General features: G+C 28.6%; 1 long non-coding RNA gene and 1 other non-coding gene across 2 annotated transcripts; both read left to right on the plus strand.

Moving 5' to 3' along the window:
* Positions 1 to 219: 219 nt before the first annotated feature.
* Positions 220 to 733, plus strand: LOC146888692 (uncharacterized). Its single transcript, XR_014996846.1, has 2 exons — positions 220 to 354; positions 434 to 733. It is a non-coding gene; the product is annotated as an uncharacterized LOC146888692 (long non-coding RNA).
* LOC114165414 (small nucleolar RNA snoR116) lies at positions 439 to 518 on the plus strand. The gene has a single exon (XR_003599704.1). It is a non-coding gene; the product is annotated as a small nucleolar RNA snoR116 (small nucleolar RNA).
* Positions 734 to 6,879: the final 6,146 nt, after the last annotated feature.

The raw sequence follows: 6,879 nt of genomic DNA on the forward strand, positions 1-6,879 counted from the left end.
TTATTAAATATTTAAAAAATAGAATGAAAATTTTACATGTATAATTTTATACAAACCAATTTTGGAAATTTAGAAAACAATTTGATTTCACCCTTTAATTAAGAATCTGGTATGTAACTTTAAGATTTAAGCCATTATAAAGGCGAACATGGTGGAATGAGTTGAAGTGCAGCAAGTAATTACATAGGGACTGTGCTGGCCGCAAAGAAGTGGGCCTATTATGTCATGGGCCTAAAATATCGGAAGGACCCATCACACTAGAAATTAGGGTTTCGCCGTTATTCTCTGTTCCACACCCTCGCTACCTATTTAATCCCCCATTATCTTTCACTCTACAACAGTTCAGATCACAAGGTATTCCGAAACCCGTCTTTTCTCTATAATCTTTGCACTTTTCTCTTTCAAAATTTTAATTGTTCGTTGATTTCATCAGTTCTGAGGCAGTGATGACTAAATTATTACCATCAAACTATGAAAGCTTATGGAGCTTGTTGATGCCATCTATTTTATCTGAGCCTTTTCTTCTTTAAATTTTGTTTTCATATTTGATTTTCATTGCGTTGTGTACTAGTTTTGGTTTGAATTTTCGGAGGAAATCGAAGCAAGGCAACAAATTAGAGTCTCTGATTCGCCTATTCCATGGCGTTATCAGTGCTGTACGTTGCCGACAACGATTTGGAGCTGATATTCTGGCATTGGCCCTTAATTTTTTCATAGGCTTGTGCATTCAAATGTTCCTACATCTCAAATTCCCTTTTTGTTTGTCTTCTTCAGTAATTTTTGTTAGTTTTTTTTTTTTCTGGTAGGTTTGCTTAAGAATTTAAATTAGTTATTTTTAAAGGTTTTTTTGTTATTTTTGGTAGGTTTGGTTAACAATTTAAATTATTTTTTGGTAAGATAAATTTTTATTTAAGAAAACATTAATTCTTAAATTGGCAAAGATATTATCGTTTGGATTGTCTTTCTTACGGAATAGAAAATTTTTAGAATTTAAATTTATGGAATAGAAAAGTTTTAGTTTAAATCCTATGAAACATAAAACTTTTAAAACCAACTGATTTATGGAGCATAAAGCATAGAAAATATCTTATAGAAGATGTATGAATGGTATTTAAGAATTGTTTTATACTTAATTTACTTATTTTTTGAATTTCTTTAATAAAAGTATATAACAAATCATCTCGTTTTTTTAGAATAAATCTTTAACAAAAATAAAATTCTCATCTCGATTTTGACCTCAGATCATTTCTATTTTGACCTCAAATCATCTCAATTTTTTAGAATGGATCCTATAACAAAAAAGTTTCATCAGATGGACGTCACAATTTATTTCCTTTCCTTCCTGTTAGCAGGAATGCATTGTCTGGTAGGATTAAGTCTATAATTTATTGGAGGGGATGACAATGGACATTATTATGTGTGCAAATGTATTCTATACTCAGAATGCATTTGCAAGCTCTTGGCATTTCAAGGTGTGCTATTGAGTTTTTCTGTGCTTATAGTTAGAAAGCTTACAAATTATTCAACAAAACTTATACATAATTACAAATAATTACAAATAGTTACAGAGAGAACCACAATTATATATACAGAGAGAACTACAAATAAATTGATTTTTTAACTCCTATAACTAAACATTTGCATCACCATCTTCCTCCTAGATTTCTCCAAACCTACATCCTCATTTGTCACACCATTAAGTTGATCATTGTAAAAGAAAAAAGACAAAAATAACATAAATCACAAAACAACACAAGGTATACTAATAAGCCAAAAAATAAAATAAAAAGAAAAATATCATATCATCACAATTCATCCTACATTAACACACCAAGCATTCATGAAGACATATGCTACACAAAGTGAAAAACTCGACTCAATTAGCTAGATAATGTATGGTAGTCTTTGCTATTCTATAGAATCATTGCTAATGGGTTTTATCCTATCACTCGCAAGGTTAGTCCTTCTCCCGTCTTAGGCCAAGGTAAAGCTTCTAAACTAGGACCTCTTGCTACTTTCACCATACAACCCATTTTACTTTAGATAAGTCTGAATGGTTATTAGATATTCAGGATAACTTCCATCTCATGATCCCTACATAAATGCATACACTAATGAATTATGGTCGCTGCAATGTGCCCAAAGGTGTATTAGATTCCTAAACTCCCTCTTTGAGCTTTGATTGAGTTGTTTGACATTCTTGAATTATCCTTACTTTAGCGGTCAATATCAGCACAAACCAAAACAAGCAATGATTCAAAGTTCAAATTTTTACAACACCCAAATTACAACCGAGAAATAGAACAAAACACAACATATAAAAGCTAAAATTAGCTTCCTTCACCTCAAAGAAAACCCTAGGTTCTTCCACACCTTCCCACGTCTTCAACCCCCTCAAAACATAACTACACTACAAGACCAAATCATAAAATATCAACATGCAAGGACAAATTTGGGTTGAAGTTGGATCACATGCAACACAGACAACCTAAGGCAACAAAATATTTCAACTTTGAGTCTAAAAGAGGAGGTAGAATCGTAACTTATTCTACTCATGATTTTAATCGGTGGGCTTTGCAATGTTTTTTGCGATGATTGCAAAGGTAGCCTCTAGTCAAAGAGAAGATGAAATTTGAGTAAGTTCTTTAAGAGAGAAGACAAAGACTAAAGGGAGAAGACAATTTGAGGAAGATGAGCATTGCGTCTCTATTTTCTAAGGTGAGCTGTTTTTGTTTTTATTTTAACAAGGTTTTTACAATAGTCTTTTTCTTTAAAATTGGAAATCAAGACATGTAGTTTGGCCATAGGATTCTTGAAGTGTAATAATTAGCTTAATCATTATTACATTCACATTTAAAATTTATTTCTTCAAATCTCATGGATTGTAACCATTTAACAACTTTTCATTCTCCATGGTCATGCCACTTCACCTATAAATGAGATGTCAAACCTCTCTTGTAATCACTTTTGAATAGTGAATACACATTGAATTTTTGAGACAACTTTGAAAAGTCTCCTATTGTTTTTATTTTATCTAATAAAGCTTTTGCAAGTTGTGAATCCTCTTGCACTTGCCTTTTGGGATTCTTCACAAATGTTCTGCGTTCATCATCTTCCTTTCCTTAATCCATTTTCTATTTTCTTTTGTTATTTGTTATTGTTTCTACACTATTTTTTTTTTTGCCAAATGAACACCATGGGACATGCTTCCACTGCCAAACATTATTCTTTCATAAACTTTGATTTTTCCAACACTTGTGTTAATGAACATTCTCTCATCTCATAAGAATCAAATCACAAGTAACTTTATGAAAAAAAAAATTTAAAGAGATATAAGGTTAGTTTACTTTATATAAGGATTTTTTATTACTTGAATCGTTTTTATTTTTATTAAAATTGTTTGATAATATGTTTATTTAAGTTAGCATTACAAAATAAAAAATAAAAATTACTAATAGATTACCAATGATAAAAAATCAGTTAGTAAGATGCTCGTTAGTAAGTTTTGCTAGTGAGAAAAATTCGTCGATAATTACTAGTAGCCAAAATCCATCAGTAATTATCTATTAGTGATCACTGACGAATTTTGGTCGTCGATTATTATCGTCGTTAAATGTCACAATTTCTTTTTATTCTTCCTCCTTTCATCACTCATCCTCTTCTCCTTTTCCTCCCCCTATTCATCCTTTTTTTTTTCTTTCTCTTCTATTCTTCTTTTCACTCATCTCCGATTAGTTTATATGACTTTGGTGTGAGATTTGATACCCATTTTACCCACACATTATAAAAACATTCAATTATTGATGAATTTAAAAAAATCAATTATTGATAGAATAACCAATAAGTTTTTAAAAAATCACTAACAAATTCCCAATAAATTTTTAGAAAAAATCAATTATCAATAAGGTTACTACAAAATTGTTAAAGCTTAAAGTAAAAACTTTGATGCCCATTTTATCAACAAAACTTATCGACAAAAATATCTATCAAAAACAAAAATTCTAAATTACAAACAAATTTTATCGACAAATCTGATACCGACGAATACTTTTGTCAATGATTAATACTATAATTTACTGACAGATTCATTGTCGATAAATATTTATATCCGTAATCCATCAATAAATTTTATTTTATTAATAATTTCTTTTGTCGATAAATATTGTGTTGATAATTTAACATTTCTTATATACTTTTATAAATTATATCATTCTCTCGTAAATTTTTTGTCATCATTAAAGAACAATAAAGTATTATTATATTTAGTCTATATAACCAACAAGAAAAAAAATTGTATTATGTAGTACGTAGTATCTAGAAAAGGAATGTGCTCTTTCAATGAAGAAAATATGCCATATTACGTAGGATCTAGAAAATGAATGTACTCCCTCCTGGTATTGTCTCTTGAAAAGAAGTTAGAACCTTGAAGAATATCCATTTGAGAATTCCTTTTTCTACCATTTTATTTTGAACTCTAAGACTATGAGTGTTAAAGTGGGTCAACCTGACTCATCATGGATTGAGCTAAAAATGGATCAATTCAATCTGGTTCACTTTTTGGTGAGTCAAAAATTTTGTAATTTGATCTGATCCATCACGGGTTGATAAGTTGGTGGATTGACTAACTTATGAATGCTTTGTTTTTCTTTTTGCAATTTATTTTATATATTTATTGCATTAGAATGAGAAGAAAGTGACTTAATTTATTTTTTATAGTAGTGAAATCAAAGTGTTGGCCTAATTCTCGAAATATTATTATAAAGATAATAGTTAAAGATTAAAGTATCAACGTATATAACTTGAAAAACAAATTAATTAAACATTCCAACTATTCTAATATTATGAGCAACATTCTAACATTTAAAAATATGAAATTGTGAATCTATATAACTAGAAGTAGCAAATAATTATAACAAAAAAAAGTGTAAGAAAATATTAATGGGTTAAGTTAGTCGAGTTGAGTTCAACTCACTTTTAAAATAAGTTGAATTTTTCTCAACCTAACCTAATTCGAATCCGTGGTGAACTTATGAATTGAAATCCATTTTGACATTTCTATCCAAGACCCTTATGTAACATTATCGAATATAACTAAAATAACAACTGCGTTGACTCAGCTACTTTAAAGTAAAATAAAGTATTTTAATTAATTTTTAAATAAATAAAAAATGTGTGTCCTTTAAACTAATATTATTTATTTATTATATACAAATTTTATATCGGTCTAGTCAATATTAACACTTTGTGTCGTGGGTAACTTATTTATTTCGATTCGAGTTACCATCCAAAATATTAAATTATTTTAATTAAATAATAGCTCATATAATTTATAAAATGACTCTAATGTAATAATATCTAATGATTATTAAATTATAAATATATTAAAGTGATGAAAATTATTTTAGTGATATTAAAATTAATTTCCTGTTTTTTTTTTTTTTTACATCATGATTCAATTTTGAATTATTTAGATAAAATGTTTAAAGGTTAAATAGTTTAGAAAATTATCAGAAAAAGATAATTAGTATACTTTTTTAAGTTACATTTGTTCGATGATAACGTAAATTTTTCTTGAAGCACATTAGAAAGAATCCGGATAACGTTTTGAATCCTTCAATAGAAAGAATAATTTATAAGCATTACATTATAATAAAAAATATATTATCTAGAATGTCACGGCATAGTTTTGTTGTATGTTAAATTTTGAAAGATTACATATCTTGACATTAAATTATTTTCTGATCACTATTATAAAAATGATATCTAGCTACCGAATTTAGTCACCGAAACAACGATCGATTGGTTTGTTAGTGATATTGGTTCATATAGCGACTGAAATAGTGATCGCAAATATTAGTGACAACAATCCAGTCGTTAAATCAGTGGTTATGAACAATAGAATAAAAGTGTTTGTTTTAGTCACCGACTAAAGTAATTCATTAGCAATAGTAACATTTTAGCCGGATATTAATAATTTAAATAAAATAAAAATAATATTAATAATAATTCGTCAATAAATAAAAAACCTCATTCCCAAACTGCGGGAACGTTTCAAATTTTATTAACGCGTCATAAATCAAATACATAAGTTCAAAAACAACTATTACAAAATTCATGGTCTAATTGAAATTAGCGGTTTATAAAATATCAAATATATATAAAAATTTCCCATGCTAGCCCCTCTCTAGCTCTAAGCACTACAAGAAAATGTCTTATTAGTAACCAATTTTAGTGACTAAAAGTTGTTAATCACTATAGTGACCAATTTAGATACCAATTTACAAAATTAAAATTTATTGGTTACTAAAATAGTCACTAATATAAATAAAAAATTATAATTGGTTACTAAATTTGTCACTAATTAATTAGAGAGCAATTTAGTAACTAAGTTATTTTGGTAGCCAAAACTTAGGTAGCTAATTTTTAGTAACCAGTTTTTTTTGGTAGCCAAAACTATGGTAGCTAATCTTAAAAACCAATTTAGTGACCAATTATATTTTTTTATTCATAATAGTAACTGTTTTAGTAACCAATAATTTTTTTACTTTGTAAACTTGTATTTAAATTAGTAATTATAGTAACTAACAACTTTTGGTCACTAAAATTGGTTACTAATGAAGCATTTTGTTGTAGTGAAGCGTCATCAGCTCCACTTGAAACATCATTCATTCATGTGTAATGAGTTACACAATCATCGCCAAACACAAGTAGACATGGTGAGCTTACAGAATAAACAATATAATGTGAACACATAATCGTCGAAGAACCTCCATCCTCCGACTCTAGAAAACATGGCCACTACCATGTCTATCCATGTTCTACATCCTCAGATGATGACCTTAAGATAACTCTTGCTGCCACAAGCCACAACTCGTGGTT

This window comes from Vigna unguiculata, chromosome 1 (genome assembly GCF_037176805.1).
Source record: "Vigna unguiculata cultivar grain cowpea cultivar isolate G323 ecotype 2 chromosome 1, ASM3717680v1, whole genome shotgun sequence".
NCBI classification, from domain to species: Eukaryota; Viridiplantae; Streptophyta; class Magnoliopsida; order Fabales; family Fabaceae; genus Vigna; species Vigna unguiculata.